Source organism: Peromyscus californicus, unplaced genomic scaffold (assembly GCF_007827085.1).
Source record: "Peromyscus californicus insignis strain IS unplaced genomic scaffold, ASM782708v3 Scaffold_28__1_contigs__length_665956, whole genome shotgun sequence".
Classification (NCBI taxonomy): Eukaryota; Metazoa; Chordata; class Mammalia; order Rodentia; family Cricetidae; genus Peromyscus; species Peromyscus californicus.
Window position 1 is genome coordinate 256,404 of NW_026294538.1, and position 26,630 is coordinate 283,033.

The 26,630-nt window shown below is 41.8% G+C and overlaps 1 pseudogene; it reads left to right on the forward strand.

The window, feature by feature from the left end:
• Positions 1–9,732: 9,732 nt before the first annotated feature.
• On the forward strand, positions 9,733–19,874 carry LOC128120205 (peptidyl-prolyl cis-trans isomerase A-like; annotated as a pseudogene).
• Positions 19,875–26,630: the final 6,756 nt, after the last annotated feature.

The following is a 26,630-nucleotide window of genomic DNA, read 5'->3' on the forward strand; positions in this document are numbered from 1 at the left end:
CAAGTGGGAACTGAGGTGGTGTTTGTCATGGCCTGACTCTGGGCTTTGTTCAGCCTCATAGACACATGTCCACAGTCTGAGGAGAGGCAGGTCCGTGGGCACCCACGCAGAAAACAACTGGCCCTCCTTGCTCTGCTCTAATTGATCCTTGACTAGCTGGTCTCATTGTTTCTTTTCTTTACTGCATTATTAGCACTCGGAGAGATCCAACCAACTCCATTCATCTAGAAATCCCATTGTAATTATATTTTCCAATGTTAGAAAAATGAATGACTGACATATCTTCCCTTACCTGTATCCAACCCCAGACACACCCCTTTACTGTATCCAACCCCAGACATACCCCCTTTACTGTATCCAACCCCAGACACACCCCCTTTACCATATTCAATCCCAGACACACCCCTTTACTGTATCCAACCCCAGACACACCCCCTTTACTGTATCCAACCCCAGACACACCCCCTTTACTGTATCCAACCCCAGACACACCCCCTTTACCATATCCAATCCCAGACACACCCCTTTACAGTATCCAAACCCAGACACACCCCTTTACTGTATCCAACCCCAGACACACCCCCTTTACTGTATCCAACCCCAGACACACCCCTTTACGGTATCCAACCCCAGACACACCCCCTTTACTGTCTTCTACATTAGCTCTATCCAAGTGAGAACCAGTCATTCCTGACACTGTAGTATTGAAGGTCTGTCACTCCCTATCACACCCCATCCCTCAACAGATCCCTTGGCATTGGACTGTGATGATGGTCAAGGGTTCTTTCTTGTGGCATTGCCTACATTTGTTACAGCTCCCACTGTGATCACCAAATATGTTAGCCAAAAGGACTTCAAACAAACAAACAAACAAATCTACTATATATTGTCAAAGAAAATCTGGGATCAGGAGACGTTTAGCACTGATAATTGCCTCCGAGCCACTCTTTTAGCTGCTGGGGGCTTGTACGTATATTCACTTGCTCTTGCTATCCGAGAGCTTACATGTCTATCAGGCAGAGACTGTTAAGAAAATTCAAACTATGTCTATCTTGAGTGAATCCCTGTTTTTTTCCTGAACACACACATGTCCATGCATGTGTGTGTGTGTGTGTGTGTGTGCGCGCATAACAAAACTCATGAAAGATAAACATAGTTTTTCAAACACAAACTAGTAAATAAATAGTATCTTGCCCTGGAGCAAAGGGCAGACTCACTCACACTCATCAAAAGGAGAGATAACATTTCAGGAGAAGAAAGGGCTTATCTGTAAGATGAATTGCTAAACGGTCTTATTAATAAAAAATACCCAGAGCCAGATATTGGGGTGAAAGCTGAGAGATCAGAGGAACAGAACAAGCCACAGCCACAAGTTTTTACCCTAGGAAATCCTCAGTCCAAGAGAGGGCTACTTCCTGTATACTCATGCCTATATCCTTTCTATGCCCTGCCATCTCATTCCTGTCTGTCTGTATAGACCTCCAGACCTCTGAGGTTAACTACTCCTGGGAATAAAGGCATGTGCCTTCATGCTCGGCTCTGTTCCCAGTGTGGCCTTGAACTCCCAGAGATCCGGATGAATCTCTGCCTCCTGAATACTGGGATTAAAGGTGTATGTTACCATTGCCTGACTTCTATGTTTAATATAGTGGCTGGCTTTTTCCTCTGATCTCCATACAAGCTTTATTTATTAGAGCACAAATAAAATATTACCACATTTATCTACCACTCAATGTGAAAGACAGGGGCACCATCAGTGTTGGGGTGCTCTTCTGTAAGCCTCACTCTGTGCCTTGCTCTGGGAGAGGAAGACTTACAGAACAGATGCAAAGTGGCTGTTAGTGTTAGTGTTAGTGTTAGTGTTAGTGTTAGTGTTAGTGTTAGTGTTAGTGTTAGTGTGGCTTCTACCAGTATGGAATTCACTGGGCTGGCCCATGCCTGCCTCAATAGTCTTTCACCTTCAGTAGAAATCTATGAAATGATGGTTACTAAGGGGTTGGGTACAAATAAAGGGAAAGCCTTCAAGGACCCTTGAGGCCACATTGGGAAGAGTGGAGATTCATATCACTCCTTTAAGGGAAATTCAACATATTCAATAACATGACCATCCATGCTTCTCTTTTGTTGCTATTGAAACCTTGTCCTGAAGACCTCACTGTTGATAAGTTTGTTTCATTTTCCTCCATTAGAATATCCATTACTACCCAGTTGCTAACAGCAAACAACTAGAAATGATGCCAGACACACAATAAGAGAAGACATTAATTAAACGATGCATTTATTAGTAACAGAGCAGCCCCATCCCATCAGATCACCATCTTTTGGACAAGCCCAGCCAAGACCAGAAAGGACTGCCAGGAAACTTCCCCTTGGTGCCAGGAAAGCAGTGGAATGATTTATGTTTACTTAAGGTGATTGGCTTTACTTCAGAAAGATTTGGTGTGGGGTGTAAGAAGCACCGTTGTGATGTTAACTACCAACAATGCACACAACTGAGAGGCCCTGGTCATCAGAGGCTGCAGAGACATTTCATATAAAAAGTGTAAATGGAAAAACTAAAGCAATTCAGAGACAATCTCACTGCCACTAATTTCAAAACAATGCATGCTTCATTAGGATCCAGAAGCATGCAAATTAAAATGATAAATTATGCTTCTATCAGATTAGCATGATTCTGCCAGTGCTGTAGATCATCAGGAAGCTTCTAAGCAATGGATACTCTTGTATTGGTTGCAACCATGAATATTCGTACAATGTTAGAAAAGTGTTACATTTGTATGTTCTAATAGCTCAAAATCCTTATACCCCATAATAAATTTTATTTATAAGCCAAAATCTGGAAGAAATGGATACATAAGGATCAGGAAGCACATAAAATTATCTCCAGAGCATTGCTGTGTAAAATTAAAAGACCAAAATTCACCAAGGCCCTATGGATATTACACTGTATTAATACATATAGTATATCTATTCACTACAATATTAACAGAGCTGTGGAAATGGCCAAACTCTAGACTATGAGTCATGACAAATAAATCTTGCAAAGAAAATGGTGAATTGAAACACTAGTCACAGAAAAATAAAAATGTACTCATTTATTTACATGCAATTTTGAATGTGAGAATATATTTATGCATTGATACCAGGTGGAGGAGTTATAAAGAAGAAACTCAATCTTCTCATAAGTCAAGATCATGGCAATGGGTCAGAAGATGCTGTATAATGACCACACAGAGAGGTTACTGCAACTTTATCACCTTAAGTCTTGCATGATCTACAGGTAATAGAAAAGAAAAGAAAAAGGTGGGTAATGTCTTTCAAATAAGGGAGCTGTGGAGAAAATTATCCGGAAAGAAACAAAGTTGTTGTAGCTGTTTTATAACACATAGAGTGTTAATTCCTATCTCTGCATTATGTACATTTGCCCACATACAAATGAGCATCATACATGCTATAACTCTGCTGCTACAAGGGACGTCTCCTCACAGGAAGGTCCTTGCTGATTCCCTGCCTCTTCTGCATTCTTAAATGAAAGTATATGAATGTTCCATATTAACTAGAAAGGCAATTAAGAAAAAGATAGTTGATGAATAACTGCAAATTTCAATCACACATATATTTGTTTAATAATTGTTTAAGTAGAAAATAATCACATGCATTAGTAAATGATTCTTTTAATTATGTCAGCATATGAGGTCTCATAGAGGAAGCCAAGGTACTTGGTCTGGAAAGGTTTTTTGCTACAGACTATAGCGTCTCGGCTGTAGCCACCCAATTGTCCATGTGTTCCCATTCTTAGTCAATGGGCATAATTGAATGAAAACAAACAAACAAGCGAGCAATGAAAAGCTGTGTTTTCTCATTACACAAGTAAATATTTTGAGAGCATTCTCTTCCCATTTCTTTTCCCTTATTTGCTAGAAGGCAAGCTTTTATCAATTACCAGACAAAATTAATCATAAAGAATAAAATTGTTCCCTGAGCATCCCCAGCCAACTCTGGTGACCTAACACTTAAAGAATCACAAGGAAAAGTATTATGGAGACATCTCAACCCTGGCAAGACTTTCCTCATGAAGATTGGGATCTACTTTATTTTTACTCTGGAAATTATTGATGACTTTAATTCAAAGCAAAACAGTATTTGGTTGTTTATGGACCACAGAATTCACATTGCAGGAGGGAAGGGAAAACAGTACATTGTCCACAGCCTCTGTGGTATCCTTTGCAGCAGTCTCTGTGGCATCCTCCATAATAGCCTTGCTCCTGTGGCATCCTCCATAAAAGCCCTGCTTCTGTGACATTCTCCATAGTAGCCCTGCTTCTGTGACATCCTCCATAGTAGCCCTGCTTCTGTGACATCCTCCTTAATGGCCTTGCTTCTGTGGCATCCTCCATAATGGCCTTGCTTCTGTGGCATCCTCCATAATGGCCTTGCTTCTGTGGCATCCTCCACAATAATCCTGCTTCTGCGACATCCTCCACAATAGCCCTGCTTCTGTGGCATCCTCCACAATAGCCCTGCTTCTGTGGCATCCTCTGTAATAGCCCTGCTTCTGTGACATCCTCTGTAAAAGCCTTGCTTCTGTAACATCTTCTGAGTATTGAAACCATTTAATTCTAATTAGACACAAGTCTGGATTTTAATTAAGAACTGGGGATAACTGTGATTGCACAACCTTGCAGTTCCAGCTGCTTGGTAGGCTGAGACAGAAAGATTTCTTAGAACCAGAGGTCGGAGGTTAGCCTGGGAAACATAATGGGATCTTTATGCTTTTAAGAAAAAACAAAATGGCCTTTAATTTTAATTTTAACATGCTAATTTTTGAAAATTCTAAACTTTCATCTATGAAGAAATTCTGCATTTGAACAGTTCTGCATTCAGCTGAAAAGACAGTTAAGAAATGTAAAATCCAGAGGCTAGAGAAATATCTCAGCAGTTAAGAGCTCTCACTGCTCTTGCAGAGGACCAGAGTGTAGGTCCCAGAACCCATATACTCCAGGGGATCCAATGCCCCCTTCTGCTGTCTGTATGACACACCTGAGCAGACACACACACACACACACACACACACACACACACACACACACACACACACACACAAAAAATAAGTCTTTTAAAAGAAATAAACTTCCAAGCCATGGGTATCTCAAGAGTAACCTACATGTATATTACTATTGAGAGATATCACACACTGGATTAACTTCAACTCCATGACATTCTGGAAAAGTTACAACAGTGGAGGAAATGAAAGATGGGTTGCCAGGGTTTGTGGAGCAAGGAAAGAAAAGTAAGAACACAGGAGTATTTTTTATCAAAGCAAAATGAATCCTTTTTATATGATCATGGTAGAGATGGTACATTTTATATATGTTCAGATGCTTATATCACACAATACTGGGAATGTTGACATAAAATATAAGCATTCCTGTTCCTGTAGATTTATTGGTTGAACCCAAATGGACCACTCTGGTTAGGAATGCAGCAGTTGGTAACTGGGGAGAAGGTGGGTCCTTGCCCACGTAGCAAATCTCTGGGCTTTCCATTCCATTCTGCTGTGAACCTAAAATTGTTGTAAAAAATAACGCATACTTTTTAAAAAAAATGTGAAAATGTTAGAATAAAAATGCAACAGATTCAGAATTTCACAAGTGGATTAAATCAAACCAAGACTCAGTGAAGACTTTTAGCAAATTTGATGTTGTCTCAAAACTATTCAGGAAAGAGAGAAGAGATAGTAAGAAAGAAAGAAAAAAACAAAGAGAAAGTGAATCTCAGGGGAAATAATCTAAGAAATATGAGTGCGTTTTCTGAAAGTAATTAACAATTACTCAAAGAAAGAGTCTGAGCTTATGAAATCTGACTATATATATATATATATATATATATATATATATATATATATATATATATATATACATACATACATAAAATGGGATATATAACTACTATATACCTGAGCTTTTTAACACTCTTTATGCCCTCTTCATTCAGCGGACCCTTCAAGGACATCTTTTTCATACAGGACAGAATCCCCTCTGACCTTGACTCAAGGATGTGGCATATTCTCACCTTCCAGAGCTGTTCACAGCATCTGCATCTGTGAGGACTAGGCCAGAACAGGTGATCAGAGTCCTGACTGGCTGTGAGTATACAGAACCACGAATCCAGGGAGTGCTGGCTGCCAGCAAGAGGAGCTGGGTAGCCCCCTGTCTACAGAAGGATGGAATTCACAGGAATCATTTCCAAAAGAAAGAATGGCTCCCCTAGTGAGGAATCCCACAGCCACAATTTCTTAACTGGGAGCCAGGCACCATGGCACATGCCTGTAATCCTAGAGAACTGCAAGTTCACCCTCCCTAAGTAGCTCATAGTTTTGTGTTCTTTACCACACCTAGGTGAATCAAAAGAACTCTTTTGTCTCCTCTGTAGGACTCTACCTGCACAATTCAAGTAGCTGCTATGTGAAGTTAGTGACTATAAAAGGAGCCATTCCATCTCCAAAAGTTGTTTTGGTAGAATAATATTCTCACAATAAAACAAAAAAAAAAGAAAGAAAAAAGAAAGCAACAAAATAGGCACGGAAGGAGAGACAGAAAAGGCCCTTTATTACTTCCCTCTTCTTTGTCAGTGTGACAGTATCCCTTAAAAAGTAAAGACTGAAAACAAAGGATATGATAAGGAAAGAAAAAACACACAAGCACAGATGACGTTTGATCTCTAGGAAACCTCCTTCTCAGTTTGGGACAGAACTGTTGATATGCCCTGCCACGCTCCCTCCTCTTACTGGCAGAACTTCTATCTATGGTGAGCAAAGCTGTGGAGAGGTCAAAGAAGCTGGCTTTTCTGTTCTGGGACCAAACAGATGCAGATGCAGCACTGACCACCATCAGCACCCCAGGTGGATAATGGCTCAACTCAGATGCCCATGAGAATAGCTGTAAACATCTGAGGAATATTATTCTGACCAAAAAGATTTCTGAAAATTAGATGGCTGCTCCTGCAGAAGCTAAATATCACAACCTCTTGTGCTGTATAAATTGTATAAATTCAAATTCTGCAAAGCATACAAGAGAAACAGGAGCTCTTTTGAGTCAAGCCAGTGTGGTGGAAATCAGAATCTTGAGGTCTTTAGTTTCAGTCTTTTCTTGTTATCAAAGTAGTTGTTGAAGCCTGACAGTTAAAGACAACAATGATCTAAAACAGATGTAACCTCGCTAGCTCTTCGCATGGAAGGCCGTGCATTAAAAATGAAGCTGCTTTTTCCCTGTGTAAAACTTGGGCTTTTCACATGCTGGGTAAACAATCATCCTCTGAGCTGTACTCCCATACTGTTTAGAACTTTTCAATAATTACTTTCATTTCAAGAACACCAAAAACAAAAAAGAAAGAAAAATGAAGAAAAAGTTTTCATCTATATTTTATCTAGAAAGGAAGCATCATGTGAAGTGCATCTTAACAGTCAACTGTGTGGGGTAGTTTTAATTAGTTTGTTTCCAAGAACACATTTTGTATTTGATCCTCTACGGCCACTATGTGAGTTATTTAATCAGAATATTTTCCTTATGCAGATATTTTTCATTCCCAAGGCGTTTACTATGAGCTATAAACTTTTGATTCAGTTTTTCAATAGATTTTCAAGTTCTATAAAGTATAGTTAAGTAAGAATCGGAAGTAGAATCCTGGAGGCAGGGTGCTCGCTAACACTGTATGAAAGACTGGCCTTTGAGGCTAGCTGCTGGGAGGCAGTAGATGGCTGGGACACCTGACATACAGCTAACTGAGAAGTCAGCATCTCCATGGCAGCTCACAGCACAGTAAGTGCTTCCATGAGCAGTCAAAGCAAAGGCCCTTGCCACTCTTTCCCCAGATGATTAAGAAAATCAAACCTTATCCACGAAGTTCAGGCTGAAAGAATGAAAGCATTAACAATCCTGAAAGACCATGGTGAAAAGTGAGAGAAAGCAGGGAGGATTGAATCACTTGGAGATTGGATCCAATTCATTCATAAACTGAACTGACATCACACACACACACACACACACACACACACACACACACACACACACACACATCTCATTCTTTCACATACTTCTCACTGGGGTACAGCCAGAAGTTACCATTGGACCTTGCAACTACCAAGAAGAAGTGGAGGGACTGCCAAAGGTACCCATGTTTGGACTATAGAGGTGGCTCAGAAGTTAAGAGCACAAGCTGAAGGCTGTTCTTGAAGAGGCCAAGTACAGTTCCCAACATCCACGTGGAGGCTCACAAACTGCCTGTAACTCCAGTTCCAGGGGACCTGATGTTCTGACCTCATGGAGAACTGATATGCAGGTGGTTGTTAGGATCCTGCCCTCACTCTGGCACATGCGCAGCTTGGGGTCTTTCATCTTACATCATCAGCAGGCACAGGTGACTATTTACCTGCCTCAGGGTTAAAAATAATGGATGCAGACCCCTACCCTCTCTGTGTTCTGTCTCTGTGTTGTCTCTCTGTTCCCTCTCTGCTCTCTGCTTTGCTCTGCTCCCTCCCCCAAGGCCTGGCTCCCCTCTTTTTCTCCCTCCCCCTTTTCCTCCTAGTAAAGCTCTAAAAAGTACCACTGGGTTCTGTCATGACCCCTTTCCAAGCGGTAACCAGCGCCACAACCAATGCCATTTATCATAACTATCAGTGGTGCCTAGGCATACATACATGGAGATAAACACTCATACACATAGAATAAAAATAAACAAATATTTTAAAAGATACTGAATATTAGTTCAGCAAGATGGTTCCATGTATAAAGGCGCTTGCCACCAAGACAAATGACTTGAGTTCACTCCTCAGAACCCAGACAGTGGCAGGCTCCAGCTGAGGGACAAGGGGTATAACTGATAGGAGCCCTGAAGGACAGCTGATGAGTTTGCTGTAAATGTCTAGTGCAGATCTAAGCTCTGGGTTTAGAAAAAAGCTTGATGATGAATTAAAATGATTTAGGATCTTATATGCTATAAGGTCTCTCTCCTCCCAGACTTAGAGCCCAGCAAAACGTGGGCAACTTCCTTCTTGGTTTTGGTTATTGAATCTTCAAAATGTGTAATCAAATTTCTGTGCATGAGCTGAGGCACTGGTGGACCTGGCTATGGATGAAGGACTGGCAGTGGAATCCTGGGACCAGGGTGATAGAGGGAGCAGTGCAGAGATAGAAAAGAAAAGGTGAAGAGCTAGTGAGTGAGTGAGTGAGTGAGTGAGTGAGTGAGAGCAGGAGGGAGGGAGGGAGGGAGGGCAGGAGAGAGGCAGGAGGCAGGAGTGAGGGCAGGAGTCTGTGCAGAAAGTTATAAAACAAGAAATTGCTGCAGCTCAAAACAAAAAAAAAGTTTCAAATCTTCAGTTTAACCTCCAAATTAAATAACGAAGTGAAAGGTCATTCAGGATGCAAGTGTTTATTTCTAAAACTCCTGTTTAAGGGGTTGAGGGTGTCAGGTGTCACTCACTGCTCCGGAGGGCACCTGCTTAACATGCACATGGCCTTAGGTTCCATCCACAGTGCACGTGCATATCCATGCAAAAATCTCGTGCAAAGTATCTTCTAAAACCATAGTCACTAACTTAAAAATAGTCTCTGAAGGAATTAACGCCAGTGTTCAACAGTAGCTGGACAGGTTACATTGAGAAAGGGACAAGGGAATGAGAACAGGGAAGTCAATAAACACATAAAAATTAGAAAAATATGAAATGCTGGTGGAAACATGATAGAAAAGGAGGTGTTGGGAGAGGATGTAACTGAAAGTTCAGATCCTTCATCTGCTTCAGACCAAGGTGTTTGCAATGCTTACCGTACAGGGTCCTGTCAGTATATCTGCCTAAGTGGCTTCTGCTGGTTGGGAAGCTGGGGAGATAGTGTCTGCTTCCAGCACAGCCTGCCTCACAGACTAACGGCTACAGGGAGCATGGTTGGCGAAGGAGAAAACCCGGTTGAGGGGGCTCCTGCTGACCCCTAAGTGTGAAGCATAGCCATCAGAGCATGGATATTTCTTGTTAGATGTCATGCTTATGGTCCTTGAATCTCCGTCCCCACCCCCTCAGTGATCCCAGCTCCACTTTCTAGTCACTATGCCTTCTCAGCAAAACAACATCCTTTTGGTTTGTTCTGATTTGGTACGGGTTTTGTTGTGGTTGGTTTTTTTGTTTGTTTGTTTGTTTTAATGCCTCCTTCCTGGCAGTACTATTTTAAGATCTCATAGTCCACCTTCATTCTGGTACTTTCTATGCCTCTCCACATACCTTGATAGTTTTTCTGCTGACGTGTTTTCTTACAAAGCTTTGTGGGCCTCCTGTAAGTTCTTCTGCAGCACACAGGTACCACGGTTGCTGAACACACTAAAGCGTGTGTGCTTCAATTGCTCCTACAGCAAGACCAATGTCTGCAGTCCAACCATGTACTCTGGCCACCCGTGGGGGAATTATCATGATTACTACCTGAGATGGCAATATCTGTTCATAGTGGGTGGCACCATTCCCTAGGCAGGGGGTGCTGAGCACTGGCATGCATGCACTAATTTATTTATCTTGTCTCTTGACTGTGGGTGCAAGGTGACTAGCTGGTTCAGCTTCCTGCCGCCTTGACCTCCCCACAATGATGAACTGTAACCTAAAATTGTGAGCCAAATAAACCCTTTCTGCCTCAAGTGGCTTAGTCACAGCATCAGGAAAATAAACTAAAACCACAACTGTTTTAAAAGTTTAGACCTGCCGGGTGGTGGTGGCGCACGCCTTTAATCCCAGCACTCAGGAGGCAGAGCCAGGTGGATCTCTGTGAGTTCGAGGCCAGCCTGGGCTTCCAAGTGAGTTCCAGGAAAGGCGCAAAGCTACACAGAGAAACCCTGTCTCGAAAAACCAAAAAAATAAAAAATAAAAAATAAAAAAAAATAAAAAAATAAAAGTTTAGACCTAACTTTAAAAATATGGAATTAAACATATTTAAACATAAAATTTAAAGATAGCTGCTAAGAATTTGAAATTATAATCAGTGTAGAAATATAGGAACGTAGGTAAGTTTACATCCATCCAAAGAGGCAAAAGGGATGTGTTATTCAGGGTTCTCTAAAGGAACAGAATTGATAGAAGGAATAGATAGATAGAGAGGTAGATAGACAGGTAGATAGATAGATTAAAGTGGAATTTATTAGCTTGGCCTACACCATATGGTCCATGTAATCCAACAATGGCTGTCTCATATTGAAGGGCCAAGATTCTGTTAGTTCTCAGTCCATAAAGCTTGATGTCTCTGCAGGCTCAGTCTGGATTCCCAAAGGGCTGCTGGTTTTCAGTTCACCCTGGAATCCTGAAAAAGTTGGTTTTAATATGAAAGAATGCCTCAGCAACAGGATAGAGGAATGTGCTAGCAAGAGTTTGGACCAGCAGGCAAAGAGCAAAGCTTCCTTCTTCCATGTCCTTCTATCGGGGCTGCTTAAAAGGTGCCACCCACATTTAGGGTGGGCTGTACTACTTCAAATGAACTGATAAGCAAGTCTCTCACAGGGGTACCCAGATGCTTGGGTATTAGTTGATTCCAGGTACAGTCTTGTTGACAATCCAGATCAGTCATCATGGGGGAAACTGAACAATAAAAAAATAGTAGGTTTAGAGACAACACTCATAAAACAATAGTGATACATCCTTCAATGGCTTTAATTCAAATGGAAGTAGTTGTAGAAATTCAGTGTTGTAAAGATGCAAATATCTGATATTTATTGATCTTTTTTCTTACCAAAGCCCTCTCTGAAGAGTTACATAACAAAAACTTCTAATATCACCCTCCTTTTCTGTTGTTGCTTTTTTGTTGTTGTTTTTGTTTGTTTGTTTGCTTTTTATTTATTTATTTTTTAAACTTTTGAGACAAGGTTTCTCTGTGTAGCCCTGGTTGTCCTGGAACTCTCTCTGTAGACCAGGCTGGCCTTGACTTCACAGAGATTCACCTGCCTCTGCCTCTCAAGTGATGGGAGGAAAGGTGTGTGCCACCACTGCCTGGCTATGACACCATTGTTTTCCACACAAAGCTGTGAAATACAGCTAAGACAACAAGTAAGCAGAGAGCCACGATCGAATCCAGAGATCCTGCTTCAGCCCAGATTTCTCTTCTCGTGAAAACATGAGCTTAAAAATGAACTAACTGGGGCTGTCACCTAGTGGTAGAATATATATTCATATCTAAAAAACATAACCACCATTTATTTCCAATTTGTTTGTAATTTGAAGCAATACTTGGTCTTTTTCATTGGAGCACATGAAACTAGCCATTAAAAAGAAAATGAAGTTTCCAGGGGCCAGCAAAGGATTGAATGGATAAATGAAATACCATGTACCTCTGGGCATCAAACCAATGCAACCTTTTTAAAACTAAGTGTTGCAATGTGACATAGTTTCAAAGGTCCACAGCAACACTCTTTCAATTTATCACAAACTTCTATTTATGTCTTTCTTATGCATATGTTTCTTGGTAACACAGATTTTTGTTCTGATGGTGTTCTCAAAAAGCAAATGTAGGGCTGGAGAGATGGCTCGACCATTAAAGGCTAGGCTCACAACCAAAAATATAAAAAGCAAATGTAAAAGATTATGGTGAGTGGCTCTTGGCTCTATGATGCAATCTTTGACATTTTAATAACTTATGCATTTTGGGCAAGTGGAAAGCTGCTTTGGATCAAACAGGGATGATCCTGTGACAAAGGGATGCAGTGCATCAGAACAATCACACTGTGATGGTGACTTCGCAGTTTACAAGGAGAAGGATGCATTTTGATAATAAATTCATGAAGCCTTGCACATCTATGACCCTGCATCTACAGTCTGTCTTATCTGGTCCCACCCCAGCTCATTGCCGCCACAACAAAAGTGGCTGTTCCACTCCATTTCCATCCTAGCTGCCCTTTGAAGGTGAGGACACATAAAAAAATGAGTTAATAGTAACCCTACATTTTTCTCCTGTAAGTGGCCAGGAAGCGCTTTGTTAGTCTATTGAATTTGGGGGGAATGTGTGCACTTTCTATGTCAGCAAGGTGCTTGGTGTATTATGCAACTATCGAGATGATACAGATGCCACCGGTTCCTGTCTTCAGTCTTTTGTTTTTTCAGTAAAGACAAAAGCATGTGGCGGGCAAAGTCTCATTAGCGTTCAGGAAGACTTCCAGTGCTAGCATGCCTGACCCAGGAGTGTGCTCAAAGTCCCGGTGAGAGTTTGACAACATCAAGGATAAATGGTGCTAGGGCTTCTGAAGAGGCCTTCAAGGAAAGGAGACAGAGGACAGTTACACATAGCCCAGCGGACAGTTTCCACAGGGGTCCTGGACCCTGGGTACCTGCCGAGTTGCATTTCCACCTATGTGGAAGGATGTTCCTCAGCCCCAGGCTCTGCTGTGCACAAAGAAACTAGTGGTCTGGGGGTTTGTGGGAATCAGACGACCATGGCAGATTCACAGCAGTGCATGGTTGCTCATGAGCGGGGAAGATAGAAGAAAATGACCCAGTCCATGTGACAGAAAGAGAAAACAGGAGTGGGGGGCAGACAGAGATTCTGGTAGGTACTTGGGATGCAGATAGTAGAGTGGAGGAGAGTAAGATTCCATAAATCCCTGGATGGTCATTTACTTGGAGCAAAGAAGCAAAGAAAAGTGGAACCCACATATGACTCAGAACTCTGGTGACATATGGTAACGTGGGAGGCATCAGAGGGCTATGCTCACTGTGGTTAACACACAGTTTAACCCCTTCGTGGCCTTGCAAGCCTGGTGTGGCTGCACTCTCATCTGGACGTGCCTTGTGTTTTCTCTAGCTGTTTGTTTTTTTTTTTTTTTTTTTCCTACAGATGCTCTGTGTAGCACGAATCTTAACAGGTCTTATTAATAAAAACAAACCTGAAGCCAGGTATTGGGGTGAATGCTGGAAGATCAGAGAAACAGAACAAGCCACAGCTACCTCACCTTGTCAGTTCCTCAGCTGATCCTATTTCCTCAGACTGGAAGCCTCTGAGTCCTCATCTGAATGAATCTCAGCTGAACTGCTACTCAAAAGCCTAAACGCTTAACCAGGCCCAAAGCTCCTAGTTTCTGGTTTTCATGCCTTATAAACCTTTCTTTTTGCTATCACTTCCTGGGATTAAAGGCGTGAGTCACCATGTCTGGTTGTTTCCAGTGTGACTTTAAACTCACAGATATCTGGATGGATCTCTGCCTCCCAAGTGATAGGATTAAAGGCATGTGTGCTACCATTTTCTGGCCTCTGTATCTAGTGGCTGTCCTGTTCTCTGACCCCAGGTAAGTTTATTAGGGTGCACAATATTTTGGGGAACACAATATCACCACAGCTCTGGACTCACCAAGGGAAAGTCCAGCAGAAGGTGTGGGTAAACTGTGAAACCAGAAACTGATGGAGGGTCGCATGCAGCCCAGGCTAGTCTTAAACTTACTATATAGCTAAGAATGACCTAGAATGTCTGGTCCTCTTGCCTCTAGCTCCCAGTGCTGAGATCACAGGTGTTTGTCACTATGTCCTGTTTTATGTGCTGCTGGGGACTAACCCCAGGGTTTGGTATGTTGTGAGATATTTGTACACTGTATGAAGGTATGTTGCTGTGGTTGCTGTAATAAAAAAGCTGAATGGCCAATAGCTAGGTCGGAGGTATAGGTGGGACTTCGGGGCAGAGAGAATAGAGGAGGAGGAGGAGGAATCACATGCAAGACATCATTGAGATGAGGAATGAGTGGGACACACAGAATAGGAGAGGAGTAAAAGCCACATGGTAAAATGTAGATTAATAAAAATATGGGTTAATTTAAGTTATAAGAGCTAGTGGGACAAGCCTAAGCTAAGGCTGGGCTTTTATAATTAATAAGTCTCCATGTAGTTATTGGTGGGCTGGTGATCTGTTGAGAAACTGACTGCAACATTGGTAGCATTCCTGCTGGGGTAGCACAACACCCACTGAGTTACATTTCTAGCTTGCAAACATTTCTTTTTAAAATCTCTTTAACTCTTGTATCTTTTCAAAGATTTATTTTATTTCTTGATTACGTGTATGTGTGTGATGCGTGTGTGTGCATCTATGTGTGCATGCGTATGTAGCTTTGTAGCATGAATCTTTTTTTTTTTGTTTTTCAAGACAGGGTTTCTCTGTGTAGCTTTGCGCCTTTCCTGGAACTCACTTGGTAGTCCAGGCTGGCCTGGAACTCACAGAGATCCGCCTGGCTCTGCCTCCCGAGTGCTAGGATTAAAGGCGTGAGCTACCACTGCCCGGCTGTAGCATGAATCTTAACAGGTCTTATTAATAAAAACAAATCTGGCCTGGGTATTGGGGTGAATGCTGGAAGATCAGAGAGACAGAACAAGCCACAGCTACCTCACCTTTCCAATTCCTCAGCTGATCCTGTTTCCTCAGACTGGATGCCTCTCAGCTGAACTGTGCCGCTCAAAAGCCTAAAAGCTTAACCAGCCTAGTTCCTGGTTTTCATGCCTTATATACCTTTCTGCTTTCTGTCATTACTTCCTGGCATTAAAGGTGTGAGTCATCATGCCTGGCTATTTCCAGTATGGCCTTGAACTCACAGAGATCCATGCCTCCAGAAGGCTAGGATAAAAGGTATGAGTACCACCAATATCTAGCCTCTGTATCTAGTGGCTGTTCTGTTCTCTGACCCCAGATAAGTTTATTAGGGTGCACAATATTTTGGGGAACACAATACCACCACATAACTTTATGTGTGTGTGTACATGCATGTGTGTGTGTGAGTGTGAGTGTGAGTGTGTGTGTGTGTGTGTGTGTGTGTGTGTGTGTGTGTGTGTGTGCAGCATATGAAGGCAGGTGCTTGGGAAGGCAGAAGTATCAGGTCCCCTGCAACCAGAGTTAGAGCCAGCCAAGATGGGCACTGGGGATGGAACTTGGGTCCCTACAAGAGCAGTACAGGCTCTTCACAGCTGGGCCCTCTCTGCAGCTGGTCAGCATTGTGGCTCACAGCTCTTTTTCTTTTGATGTTACAGTTCTTTGAACTTCTCTATGGTGTAGCCAAAGGAGTGTGACTACCTTGACCTCCATTTTTATAAATTAAATTAAAAAAATTAAGACTAAAGCAACAAACTCTTATTTATATTCTGTTTAAAATGAAGTGACAGCCTCCCAGTATCAATCAAATATTCTGCCAACCATCATTTTAATCATCTTCTTAACCCACCTGAGGGGAAGTCATTTACTGGCCTGTTTAATCGAATAGCCAATATACAATTTAGCAACTAAAGATGGGAGGAGAAACCATTAATTTGCATAAATTTTCATAGTGATGAATTCACATCTAACTGAATGACCCCAGTGCGAGTTACACAGCCACTAAGGCAATGTGTCAAGGATGAATGGTGCTGCTTGAACATCCTGCCATACATTGCTAAGCCAGGCTTACTCCTGCCTTTAAACTCCACCCTGGTCTCAGATGAGCAGGGAGCAATGCTGTTAACAAGAGCCAGTGGATGTGGGTGCTGCCTCTGTGTGGGTTAGGATGATGGCATCTGTCATCAGCGCTGGACTGGATGCTGGCACAGCAGAAGTGAGGTCATTTTTTTATATTTGTACTGTCTGAGGTCTTGCTCACTGTCTAGTGATGCTTTCTGTCTGCATGAAACAATTTTCACAAGGCTGCATTTTTCTCTGGTGGAAATGAAATCAGAGGAATATAAGCACATATATTTCAGGTTGACTGATCTGTAACACAATCTTGTATTTTTCCCATAAAAAATATAGTCCATGGATAAGAGCACAAAGAATTGAGAAAATGACTGAATGCTGGGTTTGAGCCTTCATCTTCGTGTTGGTAATGCTTCTTGTTTCTGCAACAAAATTCCTGGTAAAAGTTATCTCAAGGGAGGAAGGATTTGTCTGGGTCACAGTATGAAGGGACACCATTCATCATGGGTGACAGGCATGGTGGGGAGGAGTGCAAGGTGACCCGTCTGTCACACTGAATCCATGGGCAGGAAACACAAAGAAAGGAACAGTGGTCCTTGGCCTGGGTTCTCCTTTCATTGGGTCCAGGGATCCTCTGGAATGGTGCCATTCACATTCAGTGTGGAACTCTCCTTCTCATTCCAAGTTCTCTAGAGACATTTCATAGGCACACTCAAAGGTATGTTGTGGGTGATTACCAATCCAGTCACATTAGTAATAGATGAGCCAGCAGAAGCTTTTGCACACATGAGCTGCTTTAGGGATGTTGAATATCAATCAGTCTTTCTGGGGCCTCTTTCTTGAGGTTTTAAGCAGCAAGATTGTCTAATTTGCAGTTTATTAATCTTTATACTCATTCACTTTACAATGAAGAAGAGAGACCTCAACATTTGCATATCCTTCAAGTTAACAGGGAGCATGGTCACTAGTCATGAGCTTCAGATTCCAGAATATCTTTCAGATACTAACAGAAAAACACACCTTGCTAGATAGATAATACATCCAGCTCCCAGAATCATAGTCTTTATACCTTTCTATGTCTTGCATATTTTGTTTTGGACACAGTGAAGATGTTTCCATTTGCAATTTAAAATGTCAAAAAACACTAGGTGACACTCTTCTAAAAAGAGTTTATGATTGTGGCACACAAAGATGCTTTCAGCCAGCATGGTGACATGTATGACACGCATAAGGAACCTCTGCCTCTCACTAGATTATGAGATTGGAATCACATATCACAGGGTCTATATGATATAAATCAATTACCAAGAACTGAATTAGAAACATGCAGGGCATTTGTGGCTAGATATTGCTACCAACATGCTTGTTTAGTATTGTAGGTGCACAGAGGGTTTTGTTCATGACTAAGGGTTTTCTTCTGTGAAGTTTCGCATTAAAAAAATACGTTTTTTTAGCCAGGCAGTGGTGGTGCATGCCTTTAATCCCAGCACTTGGGAGGCAGAGCCAGGTGGATCTCTGTGAGTTTGAGGTCAGCCTGGGCTACCAAGTGAGTTCCAGGAAAGGCGCAAAGCTACACAGAGAAACCCTGTCTCAAAAAAAAAATGTTTTTATAATGCACTGGTATTGAAAGGGAGTGATGGAAGAAGAAGGGTTAAACTGGGGTGGTGGAGTGGAAGGTGAAATGGTTGAGGAAGAATGGGGAGAGACAAATAACATTTTAAAGACTTTTGGAAAAGACAGAAGGAAATCTACTACCATAGACGCTTCCTAAACACATACAGTATACAATGAAAGCGGAGTTTCCCTAACAGGTCAACAGTACCCCTACCAAACACTGGAAGCTAAAAAAGTAAAAAGTCCAATGACAGGACTGGATTACTTCTTTTGTATTTGTTGGGCAGTGAGGTACCACAGACCCCCAAACGTCACAGGCTCTTGCCATTGCTCTTGGGTATTCCCCAGAACTTGATGGTAAAACCCTGTTGCTGAAGATACCACATCCTTGATTCATAGAACATGGAGAACTCAAACTGGTACTGACCTGGAAGTTTCATTGCTACTGGCTTGCTGTGGGATGGTCTGTATGTCAAATGTGTTGCTGATTGGTCAATGAATAAATCACTGATTGGTCAGTGGCCAGGCAGGAAGTATAGGTGGGACTAACAGAGAGGAGAATTGAGATAACAGGAAGCTGGGTGAGAGAGACACGATCAGCCACCATCAGGATAAGGAAGATGTAAAGTACCAGTAAGCCACAAGCCACGTGGCAAGTTATAGATTAATAAAAATAGATTAATTTAAGCTGTAAGAACAGTTAGCAAGAAGCCTGCCACGGCCATACAGTTTGTAACCAATATAAGTCTTTGTGTTTACTTGATCGGGTTTGAGCGGCTTGGGACTGGCGGGTGAGAGAGATTTGTCCTGACTGTGGGCCAGGCAGGAAAACTCTAACAACACTGGCTAGTTATCATAGTGCTGGAAAGTGCTATGCATGCTATCACAAAAGAAAAGTGACCGTTAGTCACACCCAGCTGTGAACTCTGTGTGCTGCAATGACTGGCCTGGAAAGGCACACACACACACATGTGCAATAGTGCATGACATTCCTTTGAGCAACCAACTGCTTTCTAATTGTGTAAAAGATGACACCAATACATGGATTGTTGGCTTTAAGACATATGGCTAGACAGATCACAGACACTAGGAGAGAAACAGCTATTTTGCTAGGTGGGAACAATATCAAAATGACCCCTCCGTGTTCTTCGACATCACGGCCGATGGCAAGCCCTTGGGCCGCTTCTCCTTCGAGTTATTTGCAGACAAATTTCCAAAGACAGCAGAAAACTTCTGTACTCTGAGCACTGGAGAGAAATGATTTGGATATAAGGGTTCTTCCTTTCACAGGATTATTCCAGGATTCATGTGCCAAGGTGGTGACTTCACACGCCATAATGGCACTGGTGGCAGATCCATCTACGGAGATAAATTTGAGGATGAGAACTTCATTCTGAAGCATACAGGTCCTGGCATCTTGTCCATGGCAAATGCTGGACCAAACACAAATGGTTCCCAGTTTTTCATCTGCACCGCCAAGACTGAGTGGCTGGATGGCAAACACATGGTCTTTGGGAAGGTGAAGGAAGGCATGAACATTGTGGAAGCCATGGAGCATTTTGGGTCCAGGAATGGCAAGACCAGCAAGAAGATCACCATTTCCGACTGTGGACAACTCTAATTCTTTCGACTTGCGGGCTTCTTACCCACCAGACCATTCCTTCTGTAGCTCAGGAGAGCACCCCTCACCCCATCTGCTCGCAGTACCCTGTAATCTCCGCTCTCACTGAAGTCCTCTGGGTTCCATATTCTCCTCATTCCTCTCCCAAGTCTAGATGGATTGCAGAGTTAAGTTTATGATTATGAATAAAAACTAAGTAAGAACCATTAAAAAAATGACTCCTAATGACTTACTGTTATATCTACAGTTCAATGAAGTTTGATCCTCATATCAGAAACTCCTATAGAGACTGCAGAATGCTCAGCCTTAAAGGGAGTATATGGGCCTCCTCCCCTCCTCCCAAGGCTCAGGGATGGTTGCAGATGAGAGGGAAGGAGGCTACAAGGCAGAAGTTGGGAATGACTACAAGGAAACCCTTGGACACAGCAGGGGCGCTGCACACGTAGGAACTAAACAGCAGTTACAACAGCCCCTGTTAAACTTGCACATGTCCAAGCCAGTCCAAATCCCATCATGGAGAGGGGACCTGGGTCCACAATCCCATCCCATGCCATGGAGCTGTTGGTAATTATGAGCTGCTGGGAGTGGGACAGACAATAGTCTAACCCCCTTCAGTGGAAGGCCACACATCCAAGAATATTTGGGATGCACAAATTAGTCTTTTGTTTGCTTGTTTGTTTATTTTTAAATAGGACACTGAGTTGAGTAGATAGGGAAGTTGGAGGGATGAATCTGGGAAGAGTTGGGGGAGGAGATGAATATGATCAAAACACATTATAGGACACTCTCAAAGAACTAATAAAAATATTTAAAGGAAAAAAAGATACATTTAAAAAATCATTTCTTGTCTTACCAGAGGCTGCCACTTCTGCATAAACAGCTTCTAGGAATGAAATCTTGTTCATTCTAGTTGCTTTCCAGGTTTTAAACTTGGATCTTTTTATCATGTGTATTTATCTGTAAATGTCAGAGCTTGAGCTGCTAGATCAGGGTGTGGTCCAACTTTACCAAACTGCTTTCCAGAACTACAGTTCCTAAGCCACCAGCCCTTCAGGTGGACACTCCTCAGCCTGCATGCTTGTCTTTGCTCCATGAGGCCGGAGAACCACACACCCATGTGGGAAGCCTAGGGCTTCCAGTAGTCTCTCTACTCACACATCGTTAAGTTCACGATCTATCATTCCTCTCAACATCATTAAGATCCTAATATGTCCTGTAGTCAATCTTGTTCATTTTCATCCATTTCTTTACTGTAAAGCCACCAGCCCTCCATTTCAAAGATCTACCCAAGAAAAACAGGAAACAGCATCATTTATACCTACGGGAAATTTTTTTCACCATGAGAAGTTATAATCTGATTATTCCTTATACAAAATAAGCTTCAAATCACATTTAAGTGACAAATATGTAAATATCAAGTATATTTAATGGTCTTTTGAAAAGCACACATACAAAAACATTAACTGTCAAACAGCCTTGGCACAGCCTTCCTTCTGGAGAAATAACACCCCTGTGTCATGTCCTTGGCCTGGGAATGCTGCAGTCTGTCTGTGTGGAAGAGGAAGACAGTGTGTTGACGATTCCTACCCTGTGTATGCTGAGGTGAGTGTGGATACTTGTGTTTCAGTTTATAACAACAACAACAAAAATGGATTAAAATCTACAGATATGTTGAAAAATTTATAAACAAAAAAAAGTTTATAAGACAAAGACATAAAAAACAGTATTTTTACAATCCTTTCCCTTCTCTTCTGCAAATTCCCTGAGCTCAGCCTGATGTTTGCTGTGGGTCTGCATTTGTTGTCTCCACAGGGCGCTGAATGGAGCCTTTCTAATGACAATTGGACTAGGCACCAACACATGTGCATAGCAGAATACTGTTCGGCATTGATATTTTTCCTCCAGTCATGTTTAGTTCTATCCTAGGTCCCTGGGTCCTGGTGCTCCAGGCAGTGTCAAGGTTGGGCTTAGGGGTGGGCTCTTCCGGCATGGGTTTTGGATTAGACTGGTCATTGGTTGGCCATTCCCTCAATCTCTAGGCCACTCTTACCCCAGCACATACCATAGGCAGGATAGATTGTAGGTGGAAGGTTATGTGGCTGGGTTGGTTTCCCACTCCCTCTACTTGAAGTCTTGCCTGGTCACAGGAGATGGCCAGTTCAGGCTATGCATCTGCTATTGCTAGGAGTCTTAGCTGGGGTCATCCTTGTAGATTCCTGGGAGACTTCCTTGTGCCAGGTTTTTCCTGACCCCGAAATATCCTCCCTTACCAGTAGTCTCTTTTAGCACTCTCTCCCTCCACCCCTCCAACTTGATCAATCATCAAGAAGAACACAAGAAAACTCACAGAATCAACTAACCCAGGCTCATAGGCTCTCACAGAGACTGAACCGACAACCAGGGAGCCTGCATGGGACTGGCCTAGGCACTCTTCATATATGTCACAGTTGTGTAGCTTGGTCCTCTTGTGGGACGCCTAACAATGGGAATGAAGGCTGTCTAGGACTCTTTTACTATCTTTTGGGACTGTCCTCCTCATACTGGGTTGCCTTGCTCAGCCTTAATGTGTGAGGAGTTGCTTAGTCTTACTGCAACTTGATATGTCATGTTTTGTTGATATCCATGGGAGACCTGCCCTTTCCTAAACAGAAACAGAGGAAGGGTGGATTGGGGAGGGTGGAAATAGAGGTGGGGGTAGGGGGAGGGACTAGGAGGAGAGAAGAGAGGGGAAATTGCAGCCAGGATGTAAAATATATGAATAAATAAATTTATTACAAAATTAAAGAGACAGTATATTTGCATAAACACTCAGAGTGTGTTTGAGGACTGCTATTTCAAGTGTAGAGTCTACAAAGTTAAAAATGTATAATAGAGTCAGCTTCGTAACTTGAAGATACCATGTTTATAAAGTTTGCAATATAGACAACATCCTTGAGCATGGACCTGGGCTACAGCCTAGGTGTCTTTTAGGCTCAGCTGTTAGGCTTACGATGCTCATGCACTTAAGAGAGTTCTTAAGCATGCATCCTTAAGAACATATTCCCAGCAATTCACAGCAGTACCTACATGTAAAAAATACACATGCATAGACATACACAGGGGTATGCATCTATATTAATCATAAATATAAACAATAGAATAATCCTCAATGGCCACTTAGCTTTTTCACTCACTTTCATTTTTTTTTGTATTTGATAGGCACTAGATAAAACTGATATATCCTTTATTTTCAAATGCCTTCTTTTTAGAAGAGGCTTAAAGGGAGCATGGTGAGGAGATTAAGCAGATGAATATTTTGCCCAATATACATACTTAAAAGTTAGGGAGGTAGAAACTAAACTCAAATGCTACCCATCTTATGCCAACAGTTTAGCCAAGTATCTCTTGTAATGTTCACGTTCCAGTACTGAATTGTAAGTATGCTGTTGACCATGCCAGAGGAATGGTTCAGGCCAAATTTGCATAGGGAAGGGATTATCCTTTTTCTCCACTTCACACCTGTTTCTCTGCAAGTGATAGCATGAAGCTTATAGGCTCATTTTTTCACAGCAGGCTGGGTAGGTCCCTGTGAGTCAGGTCTAAAGTCTACCACTGTTCTTTATCTTAGCCATTCTCCCTTAGATTTTGAAGATGATTATTTTGGTCTTTTCAGGCTCACTGCTATAGTCATCCATCACATGCATGCTGCCTGTCTTTATACCCCATCACCACCAAACAGAGGGTCAGCTTCTCCAAAGTCAAATGATGAAGATGGCTGTGTCTGAGTGTGCACAGATCCTGTCATGGACAAGTGTGGGACACAACCGGTGATCTCCAAGTCCTTGCTGACCTTTCACAGGACAGAAACCTCAATGAGAAGATTCTGGGAGTAGGCATGTCTGGACACTGAGGGTAAACATTTCTTATGTGAGTCCATTTAAGGTTTTGCTAATTTCTCTTACTGACGAAGCAGCTTGCTCAGCATGTAGGCTATGAAGCTGGTCCAGAATTTTTCAGAGAAGAGTTTAGTGACAGATGATAGTAAACACACTAAAATGACCTTGTTTTGTTTTATTGTATGAGACCAAGATTATGGCCAAGACCCCACTGGTGGCCTGGAGTAAAATGCAGCCTGTCCCCAAGTCTCTCTGGGTATAGATCTTGGTCTTATTCCTGGGGCTAAATTCTACCACAGGATAGACAGAATCAGTGAGCAGAGATTCCATTCTGGGCTGTGAGTGGGAGGTACAGGATGTCTATGATACACTTTCTATGAGAGAGTATCAGTTATAGCACAAGAAATTCTTGTGGATGCACTGAATGAAGCAAGGGAAGAAAGGAGAAGTATTTTTAAACAGCATAATGAGAAAGAAGAGAAGAGCCCTGAAAACAAACAAACAATAACAAAACCAGCACGAATAGAAGCCAAAAAAATGTTGCTTCAGTTCCTGATTCCAGATTCCTGCCTAACTTCCCTCAATAAGCTAATAAGCTTGTTCTTCCCTAATTTGTTTTTGGTCAGAGTGTTTATTGAACAGAAAAGCAAATTAAAACATGCCCTGTTCTCTCTCTCTCTCTCTCTCTCTCTCTCTCTCTCTCTCTCTCTCTCTCTCTCTCTTTCTCTCTCTCTCTCGTCCCCCCCATGCATGTGTATGTGTATTTCTCTCTCTCTCATAAGATAGTTTTCATAGCTACATGGAAATAATGGGGTTTTCTTTTATGTAAGGCTTACTGGATTAATATAGATGAGGGCTGAATAAGCTGAAGATGAGTGAAATAAGAGTGAACATAAAGACAAGAGAGCAAGCAAACCTGTGTGAAGCAGGTGATTTGCTGAATACATTTTTCATATTATGCAGCCAAGGCATTCATTAGAAAGACTGATCTATTATAACCCTGGACATTAGAGACTTGGGACATGGAATTAGGGTTTGTTGATGATTCAATGGCCATGTACAATGAGCTTCAAGACAGCTTTAAGACTTTTATCCCTTTTGAGTGAATGTGGTTCTCTATGTCCCATTGATAATAACTAAATTGGAAGGGATGATGTTAAAACAGATAATAATAGCAAGCAATGATCTTTGTTTCTGCTCTTCAAAGAAATCACAGGGAAGTATCAAGTTCCTAGAGTTTGTGCCCACAATGATGCTGCCTGACTTACTGCTTCTAAATCTCACTGTGTGTGTGTGCCGCCCACTCACATCTAATACATCTCTTTGTTTGAAGAGTCAGCATCTTCACGGAATTTATATTCCATCAAGTGGCTCTTCTATTTTTGTGTAAGGAGTGTACTGTTTTGAGAATCATGCATTTAATGTTATAGCAGCTTTCTTCAAATTCATCTCCTTAAAAGGAAAAAAGCAACTGCCTGCAAATAGTTCGTTAGTTTTGGGTGTTTCTCCAGTGTTGACAGAGTAAAATGTATGTTGATTGATAATTGTCAACATCAAGAATGCAATTCACATCAGCTCCTACAAACAAAGTTGTACTGAGTGTTGTGGATAATTTTGGCTTTACTGGCTGATAAAAATGTCCTTTCTAGTTTTAAGACTATACACAACTGTACGAATAACTTTTGTGAAAGGGGTTAAACCATCATAATTTAGGTTCTGTCACAGCTGTGTGAGCTTTGTGAGAGCCTCCTCTGTTTATCTAAGCTGTCCCCTGGGTGTTCTAGATGGCTTCAGTTGTCCTGTCTGGTTTCAACATTCAAATCTCCTTTTTTCCCCAGGAGATTTTTTTATATTGTTGTTATTTTTCCATAGCTAGTTAAAGGGATGGCTTAAAGGACAGCTGCATTTTTTGGATCTTCTCCTTCACAAGCTATTTCCCAGATAATATTAAAATACTAATTTCTCAAAAGAAAATTGATCTGGTATTAAGTTCTTTATCTCTAATATGTTCTAATCCACAATCATACTTCTATCTTACCCATCTATGTATTTATCTATCAGTCATCCATTTGTCAATAATCTATCATCTATCTATCTATCTATCTATCTATCTATCTAGCTATCTAGCTATCTAGCTATCTATTTTGTATCTGTTGCATATCAAACATCATTTATCTCTATCATAAACCTATATCTATCATCTATAACCATCAATCATCTAACTACATTAACCATCTCTCAGCCATGTCTATCATCTATATCTATTTATCATCTCTCTACCTATCTCAAATTCAAAGGCCAGCAGTGATTTACTGTCCCACTTACTCTATTGATAGTCAGACACCAGTTAAAGGGACTATCCTTTAAACAAGAACAGTTTTGATTTGGAAAATTTAAAATCAGTTTTGATTGTTCCATGCTGTGCATAGTGATGCCCCTTGCCTGGGAGGCTCTGCATCCTCTTTCTTTACTGCTTAAACACTCATACCATCACACAGTCCTGGGCAAGTCTACTCTGCCTACAAGAAGCTAATACACTGAGCTTCCACAAGCAATAATGCGTCAGATGCATGTGATATAAAGAGATCTGGTGATACATTGTGTAACCTAATAAACTTGCCTGAGAATCAGAGGACAGAGCCAGCCACTAGATTAGACATAGAGGTCAGACAGTGGTGGCACACACACACACACCCTTAATCCTGTCACTCAGGAGGCAGAGATCTGTCTGGATCTCTGTGTGTTCAAGGCCACACTGGAAACAGAGCCAGGCAGTGGTGGCAAACACCTTTAATCCTAGTACTGGAAAGCACACATGCCTTTAATCCCAGAAAGTGATGTCTGGGCAGAGAAAGGTATATAAGGTGTGAGGAAACAGGAACTCACTCTCTTTAGGCTAAGGATTTCATAGAGGTAAGAACTAGTAGCTGGCTGCTCTGCTTCTCTGATCTTTCCGCTTTCACCCAATATCTGACTCTGGGGTTTTTATTAAAAGACAATCTAAGATTCGAACAACAAAGAGGCACCAGAGAAAAAGTTCCATATATGAAGACATGCCAGGCTGCCTTCCTAGTGAGTTGGCCCTTGTGT